The following is a 15,371-nucleotide window of genomic DNA, read 5'->3' on the forward strand; positions in this document are numbered from 1 at the left end:
GTAAATGCTGCATATTGGTGGGGGCAATTGTCTTACACTCACTTCGATATCCAGGTACCAATCATATTATATCTGAGTTAAAACTGAGTCAGGAAACGTCCCACTTTAACATCCAGTTATACTCTTCTATGTCTAAAAGTCATCTGGGAGACCTCTAGTAAAAGGCAGAACTACAAAAAGCCCCAAACCATCATCACAGGAGAAATAAAGTAAGAGCTTAATACAAAGGCAGAGGGAGAGGAAAATTATTGTTCAGCAAAGTAAGACTTAAGAACACATTTACCCAGGATGCTCTCAAGAAAAGGTGATCCCTGGGCTTCACTGCAGTCTGTCGTCTGTCGAATAAACATTTCTAGGAGCGAGGCCTCGGAGGCAAATTTTTAAAAAGCTCTGACTCCTAGATTATTCTTAGGCACACTATAGTTTAAGAACCACTGCTTTATGGCATGCAACTTGGAATCTCATCTGTGTATTTCTCCAAGTATTTGAAAAGAGTCAAAGCTTCCAGACAAAGAAATCTAAAAAAGTGAAACAAAATGGAAAACAGAGTTGGTGCTGCCCATGAGGCTTACCATAATGCATCTCTCTCACCACAAAAGCAAATGGTTTTCTATCCTCTCTGAGTCTGAACAAAGGTCAGGCTCTTCACTTTGCATAACCTGATGGCCACTTTGTCACTTGAACCTTGGCATATGAGCCTTGTCACAATCAATACTACATGGCTCTAATCCAAGTGGCTCTCCTTTACTTCAGACTTATAAATCCAACTGTCTACTTAACAATTTCACATTGCAGGTATAATGGACATCTCAAATTCAGCATATCCAAAATGAATCTCTTAATGTTTCCCCAAACCAGCTTTGCTTGAAGCACCCCTGTCCTCCCCACCTCCGTTCCCCCACATACACATTTAAATTGTACTTCGTGGAAGTAAAATGGCTCCTGTCTTATACCCATTTAATCTGTGAGGAAATCATATTGTCTTTACTTTCAGAGAGAATCTGAACACCTTTCTGCTGTGACTCTTGTCTGTGCCACCAAGGTTATTTCTATAACTTCACAACTGGTTACTCTGCATCTACCTTTGTAGTCAGATAAACTTGTTTTCAAATTCCAGTTTTGCCATTTACTACTTATTTGGATCTTGGACAAACTACTCGCCTTCTCTGAGAATCAATTTCTTGTTTGTTTTGTTCACTGTTGTTTATTCGACGCTTGACACATAGCTGAATCAATCAATAAATTTCAAATTGGTTTAAAACATCAAATAATATATGTAATGTTCCTGATAGGTGTAGACACTAACATGGTGGCTCTTATTGATTTTATTTTTATTAAAGATTGGGATTTTTTTCCTAAGTTTCGATTCTAATGTTGAGATGTTTATTTAAGATCTCTCTTATTCTCTCTTCTCCCCCAAGAAAAGGTAAGGTCCAAGAGAAAAGCATTTTATTTATTCGGTGTAGTATCACCAGCACTTAAAGTTGTACGCAGGTCATTGAAAGAACACGACAAATATTGAAATGAGTGAACAAAAGAGATGGGACCTGTGATCACTTCTTTAGCATAGTCAATAAAATCAACAATGTGGTCATAACACTGTAGAGAGCTAGGTGGGTAGTGTTGCATAACTACGATGTACACCTGAAACTAATATACTATTGTATGTTAGCTGTATTTTAATAAAAAAAAATCTTTAAAGAAATAAAAAATAAATAAAAATGAAAAAAAAAAAAAAGATGGGAATCCTGGTTCTTGGTTAGAATGACCAGCAAGACACAAAATACATATGTTACAAATAACCTCTCAAATGGTGCGCTCATTTCCATTCCTGTAGGTTTTTAAAACTCTAAGTAATGCATGGGATATTAGAACTACACACATAACAAGTGCTCAGTGAAAGCTGGCTGCTATCACTATAGTACCTGTACCACCCTCACCACCACGATAGTCATCATTTCATTATCCTTGTTTCCCTAGAAAGTAGTATCTTAGAACACATTAGCTTGCCTTACCATAGTAATGCTTTCACCAAATTTTAAGTTAAGCTTGTGCCTTCGGCTCTTACTGAATATTTATAGGAGACATAGCCATGTGCCTCTTCTTTTTTAATGGTTCTTAGAACAACGTTGATCACGTTACTTATCATCCTTTATGGCAAACACATTCAGGAAAACTGATCTCTCATGACCTTGAAGCCATATCTCTATGGGAATTTGTTCCTCACATGTGTTTCTATAGAGCAATAAAGAGTTCTGTAATAGGTGCGATTTTGGAGTGCATACATCTTCTGTCTGCAAAGGCGTTAGAACTATCCAGAACTTTGAATTGGTTATTAATGACTTCAAGTGAATATTTTTGGAAACACGAACCATGGTTTTGAGCACAGACGTGGACAGATGCTGCCTTAGGTGTTGAGTTGCTTCTTTAACAAGGCTTTTCAGAGAGGTAAAGTCAGAATGGTGAAATTACCATGTCTGAAGTCCAGTCTTCAGGTTTGTAGGTCCTCCAGGTTTATAAACCTCTCAGGGACGGCATAACCCAACTCAGAAGACAGTGAGATATAATGTGGTGGCATTTATATGGTGGCAGATTATTGGTCAGCACAGTCTCTCCCTGAAGGAGCATTGTTTGGAAATTTCAATTATAACCAGAAGGTTATCTTCAGGTATGGAGTCCAAGTCAGAGTGGTCAGGTAGAGGACCCCAACGAATAATGGCCAAGGTATCAAACACAACTTTTATTCATGATCAAATATTTCCTGGGGCCAATTGTATCCAGATAGTATGCCGGGTATTAGAGAGAATACAAAAATGAAGAGATTGAATGTCTGTCCTTCAGCAATTTAGAGTTTAACAGAGAAACAGGTATGTAAATAAATGATCAAAGGACTACGTATACTGGTGGTGCCAAGAAAATGTATACAAGGGGACACTTTAGTCAACGTTGTTCCGGCAGTAGTTTGCCATAATCCGAAGAGTCTGGACGCTGATGGGAACCACTTTGAGCGTCTCTTGTCATTGTGGAAGTCAAGTGTCACTTGTATTCATCTTTTGTTATCGGTACATATTGAGTATTACCATTTTAATACATTTTTTTCCTTTCTTAAAATGTGTGTACATTTTTTGCGCACCCTCTGTATAATTTCTCTAATGGGAGTAAATTATTCCATGGAAGAGATGAAGGAGAAGCTGACCAAGGACGATGATGTTGCTGATGAGGGTAGTAAATAGATTGAGAGAAAAATTTATGACATAGAATCATCAGCCTTTAGTGACTATGGTAGATACCAGTGGGGTTTCTACCAAGCTCATGATCGTTTCCTTATCAGACTTCTTTATCCACGAGAGTGGGTCTCAGCAGGCTCATTTTCGCCATGGAAGCCTATTCTCTTAGCCAGAGTTGACTTGTCCAGGATTAACTACACTTGGCTGGTCTTTTGACTGGAAAAAACAAAAACTTGGGAGCTAGGGGAAGCCCATATTTTCCCTGTAAAGTAGACTGAGAAGCAGAGAAAGTCAATCTGGCTGAGATGAGAGAATGAAAGGGATATGCCGAGAAAAGCAAAAATGAGAGATGGGAAGAAATCCCACTGAACTGTTCTCAACCCATTGAGGTCCAGATATGCTCTTTTTCTTGGATTCTGTGAGAATCACTGCACCTTTATGACAAACCCCTCTTTTCCCCTCCAGTCAGCGAGCTTAAGTTGGTTTCTGTTCATTGAAATCAGACTCTTAACTAATAAAGTGATTGATTTCAGGTGAGGGATGAAGAAGGAAGAAACTTCGTGGATACACTGAAGAGAATGGTGGTTATTTTCATGGTAGGGGATATGGAAGGAGAGAAAGTTTGGGGTGGATGAGATAATGGCTTCAGTTTCTTAAATGCATAGTTTGAGATGTTTGCAGAATATTCAAGTGGGCGTGACTAGGACATAGTTAGAACTCAGGAGGAGTCCCATGGGATGGGATGAATATTTGAAAGTCAACAACCTTTAAGGTGTAGCCACTGATATGGATGTAATCAGTATAGGGAGAGTTTAGGGTAAAAAGGGAGCAAAGGACTGAGATCCTGGGGAATATCAACATTTGAGGACATAGAAAAGGAGTCCTATAGAGCAACAGCCAGAGACAGATGAGGTCAACTGGGAGAGAGTCGGTCCATGGAAATAGGCCATGAGAGGCTGAGAATGAGGGCATGGCCAACAATGTCACAGGTTCCAACAGGTCAAAGACTATGAGAGTTGAAAAGTGCTTCCTGGATTTTGCTGGCAGGTAATTGTTGGTGACACCAGCAAGATCATTTTCAGGGCCTCAATGGGGGAAGAATCCATGTTTCAAGGATTGAGGAACAAATAGGAAGTCTATCTACCAGATGAGGAGTAAATGAAAAGTGAGACAATATTTTACACTACTCTTTGTAGACACTTAATGTTGAAGGAAAGAAAAGAGAGGTGGAGTGGGTAGAGAGTGGGTAATCGCAGGGCTAAGGGAAAAGAAGAGGCATCGATCTAGGGATTTATGTTGGCTGGTCAGGCTACCCTTCTCCCAGCAGAGTGCTGACGACATACAGTATGAGCCAGCCTTGTGCAGTACAGTGAGCTATGCAAATCCAGTTCCCTTTCTTGGGAACTGATCTAGAACAAAGGAGGAAAAAGCACCATTTAGTCCCAAGAAGTCAATGCTGTTGACAAGCAAGAAGAATAGAGCTGATATAGGAGAAAAAATAAGTGTTGTCATGGACACAGGAAGAGTCACGTGGCATGGGATGAGAGAGGGAGGAAGAGACCATGTAACTAAATGGAAAAGAAAGTTAAAAATGGTCAATGCCCAGAGATGCTTCGGTTTCCAATGTAATTTCAGTTCCTGTTCCAGGCCTTGTAAATCATTTCAACAAACCAGCTTTTCCCCTTGACTGAGTGTAAATGGATCTCTCCTTTGCAGAAAATGAGGTCCATCAACTCTCTAAGATGTCTTTTCAAGATATTTAAAAACATCTGTTATTTTCTAGGCTGTATCACGTCAGTGAAAGGGTACTGGATACCGTGGTTAGGAGATGGATTTAGGCTTTGATGTAAATCCTGACTCCGCTACTTACATTTTGTGTGAGTTTGAGCAACTTATGTCATTTCTTTGAAGGTAGGTATTCTCATCTGTAAAGTAAGGATAATGATTTCTACTGCACAGAATAGTTCAAAGTTTAAATAAAAGAATGCATAGGAAAAGTTCAGCTTAGTGTTTAGCAATAGAAAGTTCAATAGATGCCATTTTTTTGGTGTATTATTATCAGTGTACCACTAGCTATGTTAGATAACCTTTTCTCTTCTTGCTACTTGCCTTTTTTTTTTTTACATCCTCTCTAGAAACATAGTTAAAGGAAGGGTACACTTTATTTAAATATGCTTTGTTTACATTACAAACATAATGGTGACTCACTTTTTATAAAGAAAATATCTAATTATTTATTCACTCATGCATTGACTTATTCCCCAAATATTTATCAAGGTTTTCCTAGGTACAAAGTGCAGTTAGGTGCTACAGACAATGTGAAGATATTTTTTGTGTATTTTTTTATTAATTTCAGACGCATAAGACAAAGTAATACTTAGATGTTTATCATTTATATCCCTCACACTGTGTGAACCCTCCTCCCTCTGACATCGCACCGAGCCATTACATTTCCACTGTCTCTATTCCTAATGCTGTACTCCGCTTCTTGTAAGTATATACATACATATATATATACATGTATATATGTATATGTATGTATGTGTATGTATATGTATATGTGTATATATATATATATATATATAAAATTATAGTTGGCATTCATTATTGTTCAGCTTCAGGTGTACAGTGCAGTGATCAGGCATCTACATCATCCCTGAGGTGGTCTCCCAAATGGGACATGTGTCCATCGGATACCCTACAAAATCTTTACAACATTATTGATTGTGTTCCCCAAATTAATTTTCAAAACCCCGTGGCCATCTTGTGGTAACCGACTGTTTTCTAATCCTCTCACATTACCCCTTATCCCCACCTCACCGCCCATCTAGTAACCCTCAGTTTTTCCTCTTTGTCTCCAAAACTTTCTGATTAGTTCATTCACTTATTCTTTTCTTTAGATTTCATATATAAGTGAGATCATATGGTATTTGTCTTTCTCTGTCTGACGTATTTCACTTAACATAATGTTCTGCAGGTCCATCCATGTTGCTGCAAATGGTAAGATTTCTTTCTTCTTTATGGCTGCATAATACTCCATTGTATAAATGTACCACAGTTTCTTAATCGAGTCGTCTACCGATGGGCATTTCGGTTGTTTCCATGTCTTGGCTATTGTGTATAGTGCTGCAATAAACATAGGAGTGCATAAAGATTTTTCAATTGGAGTTTTGGATTTCTCCAGCTAGATACCTAGGAGTGGAATTGCTGGATCATAAGGTAGTTCTATTTTCAGATTTTTGAGATACCTCCATACTGTTTTCCATAGTGGCTTATGGAAAATCTGCACCAATCTGCAATCCCACCAACAGTGCACAAGCGTTCCCTTTTCTCCACATCCGCGCCAGCACTTGTTTGTTGATTTATTGATGATAGCCATTTTGACTGGGGTGAGGTGGTATCTCATTGTGGTTTTTATTTGCATTTCTCTAATGATTAGTGAGTTTGAGCATTTCTTCATATGTCTGTTTGCCATCTGTATGTCCTTTTTAGAAAAATGTCTCTTCATGTCCTCTGCCATTTTTTAATTGGGTTGATTGTGTTTTTGGAATTGAGTGAGTTTTTTATAAATTTGTGATATTAACCCCTTATCAGATATATCATTGGCAAATATCTTTTCCCATTCAGTAGGATCCCGTTTTGTTTTATTAATGGTTTCCTTTGCTGTGAAAAAACTTTTTAGTTTGATGTAATCCCACATGTTTATTTTTTCTCTTACTTCCCTCGTGCGAGGGGATATATCAGTAAAAATCCTACTCTGGGTAATGTCTGTGAAGTTTCTTCCTATATTTTCTTTTAGGTATTTTATGGTTTCATATCTTACATTTAAGCCTTTAAGCCATTTTGAATTTATTTTTCTATATGGTGTAAGGAGGTGGTCCAGCTTCATTTTTTTGCATGTGTCTGTCCAGGTTTCCCAGCACCATTTATTGTAAAGACTGTTTACCCCATTGTACATTCTTGCTTCCATTGTTGTAGATTAAATGGCCATACAGACATGGATTTATTTCTGGACTCTCTATTCTGTTCCATTGATCTATGTGTCTGTTTTTATGCCAGTACCATGCTGTTTTGATTACTGTAGACTTGTAGTATAATTTGATGTCAGGTATTGTTATACTTCCCACTTTGTTCTTATTTCTCAAGATTGCTGAGGCTATCCAGGGTCTTTTATGGTCCCATATCAATTTTAGGATTATATGTTCTATTTCTGTGAAAATGTCGTTGGTAGTTTGATAGGAATTGCGTTGAATATGTATATTGCCTTAGGCAGTATGGACATTTTAACTATATTAATTCTTCCCATCCACGAAAACAGTATGTGTTTCCATCTCTTTGTATCTTTTTTCATTTCTTTCTTCAGTGTCTTATAATTTTCTGAGTACAGATCTTTTATTTCTTTGGTTAAATTTATTTCCAGGTATTTTATAGTCTTTAAAGCAACTGTAAATGGGATTGCTTTTTAAATTTCTCCTTCTGATGTTTTATTATTGATATATACAAATGCGACTGATTTCTGAATATTAATTTTGTATCCTGCTACTTTACTAAATTTATCTATTCATCTAGCTCTGTTTCTTGGTGGAGTCTTTAGGGTTCTCTATATATAGTATCATATCATCTGCATATAATGACAATTTTACTTCCTCCTTACCAATTTGGATGCCTTTTATTTCTTTCTCTTGTCTGATTGCTGTGGCTAGAACTTCCAGCACTATGTTGAATAGAAGTGGAGAAAGTGGGCAACCTTGCCTTGTTCCTGATCTTAAGGGGAATGGTTTTAGCTTTTCCCCATTGAGTATGATGTTAGCTGTGGGTTTATCACATATGGCCTTTATTATGTTGAGATATGATCCCTCTATTCCCACTTTCTTAAGGGTTTTTATCATAAATGGCTGCTGGATTTTATCAAATGCTTTTTCTGCATCTATTGATATGATCATGTGATTTTTATTTTTCATTTTGTTAATGTGGTGGATCACATTAATTGATTTGCGGATGTTGAACCACCCCTGCAATACTAGGGATGAATCCCACTTGATCATGGTGTATGATCTTTTTAATGTATTGCTGAATTCTGTTCGCTAATATTTTGTTGAGAATTTTTGCATCTATGTTCATTAGCGATATCGGCCTGTAGTTTTCTTTTTTTGTGGTGCCTTTGTCTGATTTTGGGATCAGGGTGATAGTGGCTTTGTAAAAAGTGTTTGGGAGTCTTCCCTCCTTCTGGATTTTTTAGAAGAGCTTGAGGAGAATAGGTGATAATTCTTTTTTGAACGTTTTGTAAAATTCACCTGTAAAGCTATCTGGTCCAGGGCTTTTGTTTGTTGGGAGATTGTTGATTGATTATTGATTCAATTTTCCTGGTGGTAATCAGTCTATTCAGGTTTTCTGTTTCTTCTTGAGTTAGCCTTGGAAGGTTGTACGCTTCTAGAAAATTGTCCATTTCTTCTAGATTGTCAAATTTCTTGTCATATAGTTGCTCATAGTAATTTCTTAAAATTTTTTGTATTTCTGCAGTGTCTGTTGTCACTTCTCTTCTTTCATTTCTGATTTTATTAATTTGGGTCCTCTTTCTTTTTTTTAATTAGTCTGGCTAAAGGTTTGTCAATTTTGTTTATCTTCTCTAAGAACCAACTCTTGGATTCATTGATCTTTTGTATTGTTTTTCTGGTTTCTATTTCATTTATTTCTGCTCTGATCTTTATTATCTCCTTCCTTGTGCTCCCTTTGGGCTTATTTTGCTGTTCTTTCTCCAGATTCCTTAAGTGTGAAGATAAACTGTTGATTAGTGATGTTTCTTGTTTCTTTAGGTAGGCCTGCAATGCTATGAATTTCCCTCCTAGGACTGCTTTCGCGGCATCTCATAGATTTGGGGTAGTCGTGTTTTCATTTTTGTTTGTCTCGAGATATCTTTTGATTTCTTCCTTGATATCCTGCTTGACCCATTCATTATTTAGTAACATGTTATTCAGCCTCCATGAATTGGTGTGTCTTCCAGTTTTTTCCTGTACTTCATTTCTAATTTCATAGCATTGTGGTCAGAGAAGACAGTTGGTATGATTTCAATTTTCTTAAATTTATCAAGACTTGTTTTGTGGCCTAACATATAGTCTATCTTGGAAAATGTTCCATGTGCGTTTGAGAAGAACATGTATTTTGCAGCATTGGGGTGAAATGCTCTGAAAGTATCAATTAAATCCAAGTGGTCCAATGTATCATTTAAGGCTGTTGTTTCCATATTGATTTTCTGTCTGGAAGACCTGTTCCTTTTTGTCAGAGGTGTGTTGAAGTCCCCTACTATGATAGTGTTACTGTTGATTTCTGTCTTTATGTCAGTCAATATCTGTTTTATATATTTAGGTGCTCCTATGTTGGGTGCATAGATGTTTACTAGGGTTATGTCCTCTTGTCGGATCAATCCCTTTATTATTACATAGTGCCCATCTTTGTCTTTTAATATGTTCTTCATTTTAAAGTCTGTTTTGTCAGATATAAGTATTGCAACTCCAGCTTTTTTCTCATTTCCATTTGCATGAAATATCTTACTCCAACCCTTCACTTTCAGCCTGTGTGTGTCTTTTGATCTGAGGTGAGTCTCTTGTATACAGCATATACAAGGTTCTTGTTTTCTTATCCACTCAGCCACCCTATGTCTCTTGATTGGAGCATTTAATCTGTTTACATTTAAAGTGATTATTGATATGTATGTAGTTATTGCCATTTTTAAATCTGCAGTTAGATTGTTTTCATCTTTCTTTTATTACAGAAAAGTCCTTTTAGTATTTCTTGCAATGCTTGCTTGGTGGTAATAAATTCCTTTAGCTTATTCTTTTCTGGGAAGCTCTTTATCTCTCCATCAACTTTAAATGATAGCCTTGCTGGATAAAGCAATCTGGGTTGTAAGCCTTTGTTTTTCATCACTTTGAGTATCTCCTGCCACTCCCTCCTGGCCTTCAATGTTTCTGTAGAAAAGTCATTTGATAGTCTTATGTGAGTTCCGTTGTATGTAACCCTCCATCTTTCTCTTGCTGCTTTTAGGATTCTCTCTTTGTCTTTAAGCTTTGCCATTTTAACTATAATGTGTCTTGGTGTGGACCTATTTGGGTTTATCCTGGTTGGAACTCTCTGCACTTCCTGGGCTTGTATGTTGGTTTCCTTCATCAGGTTAGGGAAGTTTTCGGACATTATTACTTCAAGTATGTTCTCAATCCCTTGCTTCCTCTCTTCACTTTCTGGTATTCCTATGATGCGCATGTTGTTGCACTTGATGTTATCCCAGAGGTCCCTTAAACCATCTTCATTGTTTTTTATTCTTTTTTCTTTCCGTTGTTCTGTTTGGGTGATCTCTGCTAACTTGTCTTCTAAGTTGCTGATTCAATCCTCTGCTTCATCTAACCTGCTGTTAATTCCTTCAAGTGAGTTCTTTATCTTCATTTTAATTGTGTTCTTTAGTTCTAACTGGTGTTTGTTATGATTTCTACATCCTTCTTTATGTCATCTCTAAGCTCCTTAAACATTCTTATTATCAGTGTTCTGAACTCTGTCTCTGATAGGTTGGTTACCTCTGTTTCATTTGGTTCCACTTCTGGAGGTTTCTTCTGTTCTTTTATTTGGGACATGTTTCTTTGTTTCCCCATTCTGACTGACTCTCTGTGTTTGCTTTGATGTATTAGGTAGATCCCCTAGAGTTCTTAGTTCTTGTTGGGTTATCTTATGTAGTATGTGTCCTTTATATTTGACTTGCACTACTTCATTCTTTTCCTCTGCGTGTGCTCCAAAGGTGACTCTTGTGTTGTGTTCAATCTTGTGCCTCTTAAGCTGGGCCCTGGTAGGGCAATTTCAGAACAAAGCAAATCACCAAGCACAACAAGAACAACAAAGAAAAAATCAAATACATTCACATATAAAAACAACCGACAACCCCCACTCAACACAGGCAAAGATATCAAAGATACAAAGACAAAACAAAACAAAACAAAAAACAAAAAGCAGCGCCAGTCTTGGCTTAAGCCTAACAAGTAATCTCCAGGTTGTCCTCTGCTGTACTCTGCTGTCCTCTGCTGTACCAAAGAGTCCCAAAAGAGTACCAAAGAGTCCTTTGATGGGTTTTATGTCCCGTTTGTGATAAGATCTGGAGGAGAACTCAAAAAGTACACCCTGCTGCTGCCATTCCTATGACGTCACTCTCAATGTGAAGATTTTTAAGACATTGTGATTTAAGAAGATACATCTAGTAAGAGAGATAGATGGATTCAAATCACAGAATTATAGAGCAAAACTTAACTTATACAAAGATAATAAATCCCAAATCTCTCATTTACAAGTGAGGAAACGGAGACACAATAAGGTGAAGGAGTAACACAGGAACTGGAATTGGGATTGTCCAAATCCTAGCCCAGTTGTTTTCTTTTTCCCCCCCACTAGATCATTTAATTCAATAAATAACGAAGTAAGGGCTATAAGCACAGGGCTATAATAAAGGAGTGACAGATGAGAGAAAGGGGAAGTACTTGAATTTACGTGAGATGGAAGAGTAGAAGGTTGGCCTCTAGGCAGAGGGTGAAGTGTGAGCAATGGCACTGACATGTGGATGAGAACGTGTGATGTTAGGGCCAGGGGAAGGTGACGTGTGGAGCTAGGAGATGGGAGCTGACATTGTACCAAAAGGAAAACCAGATCCCAAGCAGCTATAGAGCTAGCCCAAGGAATCCCTGCTTTCCAGGTAGGGGCTTTTAATTTTTATTTTAGAAGTTTATGGCTTGATGGGACCTGTTTCAGGGAAGGTAGCTCAGGTGTCATGGTGGAAGGTGGGTGGGAAAGGCAAAGCAAGACCGCCTAGCGGCTGTTGAGATGCCCAGGTAAGAAGTGGCCTGCAGCAGCCAAAGCAACAGGAAGGAGGGGAGGTTCTGCCAGCAGAGCAATAGCAAGAAAACATGGACCCTGGACAGTAGCACGTGGTTGTAATAATGATGGTTTAGGTTGGAGCTAAAACAAGTTTTTCAATGTTTTGTTTTAGTAATACACGGAGTGAATTATTTTCAGGAAAACAGCCAGATGTATTTTGAAGTTTTCACAGTTTAAATAACACAAGAAGACATTTTTCCAAATCATTTCATGAGGTCAAAAAAGTAGTCTGCAAAACTATACCATATATCTTCCTCGCTGGGACTTTTTGGCCTCCGTGATTGCCAAGGCAGAACGGACGAAGCTGCCCTCGGTCCCGCCGTGGTAGTGCACATATGTTTGTTATTATGATATCTGTACAAACATCGATATCCCCCAGTCTACCATATCCTCCTTGAGAATAGGGAAATGCTTTTACTCTGTTTTCCTGGTATCTAGCATAGTTCCTCATCCATGTGTATTACCAAAGTCTTCTGTGTACACTCCTTTTCTGGGTATTCGGCAAGATCCTTTAATTGACAGTCAGTGATGGACACGCCTACTCAGAACATCACTAAGTACAACGGTAGGCATTCTCCATTTTCTTTTTTTCTTCTTCTTTTTTTTTTTTTTACAAGAATGGCACATTTCCTTAGCAAAAATCCGTATGGTAGGTTTACAATATCCCTTTCTAATGCCAGCAAAACACGTGTACCCAAAACAGGCATCTGATATGACTTGTGATTAGCGAACCCACCCTGGTCCTGAAATGTCACCACTTCCTATTCTGTGTTAAGAGTCTTTTAAGCCTTTAATTTTGGAATCCTTTACGTGACGGGGGATAAAACGACTTTGGTCTGTAGGTTTCAGAATTATAAAACAGCTTATAAATATTGAGAGCTTATCATGTGAGACATACTCTTCTAAGTACTTTCCACATAATCCTCACTACAGGCTTTTTTGAGTATATCCTCTTATTCTCCCATTTTACAGATGAGAAAACTGAAGAACAAAGATGTTCGAGTAAGAGTAAGGTCACACACCAGTAAGGAGCAAAGCAGAATTCTATCTTAGCAGTTCTAAATCCAGAGCCCATTCTTTCAAACAATCCACAACATTGTTGTCCATTGAATCCTTCCTATTAAAATTGAAAATCTGAATAATATTGATTAATTTTTAGTCTTCAGGAATTCCTCCAGTTCTCCACTGTCTCCAAAATTTGCCAGACACTATGAAATCTCAGTAAATCATTTTAGCAAACTAAAAGAATTCAATGGGGCCAATAAAGCTAAACCCATTCGAAATGACAGGAAGTTATGGTATATTCTTATCTTTCATCTGTTATCTTTTATTACTCTTTGCAGTCTGTACAGCATTTCATTGACTGAAATGTTTCAGTCTAAATATTATTCTTTCTGTGAATCCTCCTCTAGACACCGCCAGGCATTTTGGGTATTTTTAAAGTTATGTTTCCCCCAAGTTTTGCATTTACCTCTATTATCATCATTATTTTAGTATATTTTATTATACATTTTAAGTTTATTTATTTACATGTCTATTTTCTTACTGGACTATCAACCTCTTGATAGAAGAGATTATAGCTCCTCATTATAAAAAGCTCCGCATTTGGTACAATGTTTCATGCATGGCAGGTATTCAATAAACACTACTGACAGAAATTAGAGGAAAGCAAAACAGGTCTCGAGAGACTCGTGTTTCTCTGTCATAAAAGTTAACATGACACTATTATCCCCAAGGAATCAGGATTATTCTTTCCTTGTAAATCTTTAAACAAACCAGCAAGAAACAAAAACACAAATAAACACAAATAAAGCAGTCTTTTGGGTTTTTTCTTGCTTCAAAAAATTTTTTTTCACATGCCTTAGTTCTTTCTGGGCTACAGGGTTTCCTGGCTCTCTTCTGGGACGTCTGTGCCATTGTTTTAAGCTTCTGGGTCTGAGCCCATCAGAAAAGCCACATACTACTTACTCATCTGGGTGTCAGGAATTCCTGTAGTGTCAGGAATTTCTTCTCGATAGTTTCCCATCTTTCTTGACCCACTCACTGTCCCTCTTCCAATTGTACTTCATTGAATTCCATCTAACTTTGAAGTTTTTGAAATCTGCCTTCTCAAAATATAGGGAGTGTGACCAGGCACTCTTCATTGGTAATTTGCATAATAATCTCATGTGCATTTTCATGTCCATAACTTTAACCAGCATAGGAAAGGGACTGAAGTTAGAAAAATTTAGTAAAGTGCTCAAGGTGAGACATTTGCTAAAGGGCAGGAAATTGCTTAACACCACGTCTGTCTGATGCTAAAGCACGTGCTTCTAATCCATGTTACACAGTGTATGCGCATAAATCCTACGTGACATGCGTAAGTCTCCACAACCCCACTGCCTAAGGTAAGCCTGAGTGCAAGCTTGACCAAGGCCAGTCAGATAGTAGTACCTAGGAGAACAGGTATTAGAAGCAAAGTTTCTGACTGCTAGTTCAGTGCTTTTTCTACTATGCCTTGACCCCTTCCATTACTGGGAGTAGGGAGAAAGGGTAAACACCGACTTGGTATCTTATATGATAGTTTGAAGGATTAGAATGAATTTTAACAGCGTGGAAGAATATGAAGAACCACTAGATCCAAACACCATCTTGGGAAAACATGGGCCTCTCATCTTTTACTCCCTGTCTTCATTCATATGAAGTGGGAATAATTGGTATGTCCCACAAAATGTTTTGATGATGCAATCCTAAAGTTTTTAGGCAGATGGCCCTGTTAGTGGTTCCTTTTCTAGAGTCATTTTTCCACTTCCACTTTTATAATGAAAGTAGAGAGAGGCTTATAGAAAAAATAAGCGCAAAGGAAAAATTTGCACAATCTCTTGTTCGGAAACTTCTCTGAAGTTTAAAAGGAAACCCAAGATTTATTATGAAATTCAGTTTAGTCTGCTGGTCCCTTTTAATTATACTGGCTTTGTGTGACATTCTGCTTCTTCAGCTTTCTACTCCTTCAGTGACAGCCATCCAGCCTTTGCAGATACCTAGTTCCCTTAACATTTATCCGCTATCATTTAAGAGCATATCTAAGTAGTCTAATTCCTTCCTCATCTAATGGTCCTTCCAATGTTTGAAGAGTACTAACATAAACCACCAAGTCTTCCCTCCCAGGCCAAACGTCACAGTGGTTATAGGATGGTACAGATGAGAGGATGGAGGTCTATGAATCAATGACCCAGCAGCTCTGCCGCTTATTAACCA

The sequence above is a fragment of the Rhinolophus hipposideros genome, assembly GCF_964194185.1.
Source record: "Rhinolophus hipposideros genome assembly, chromosome: 19".
Lineage (NCBI taxonomy): Eukaryota > Metazoa > Chordata > Mammalia > Chiroptera > Rhinolophidae > Rhinolophus > Rhinolophus hipposideros.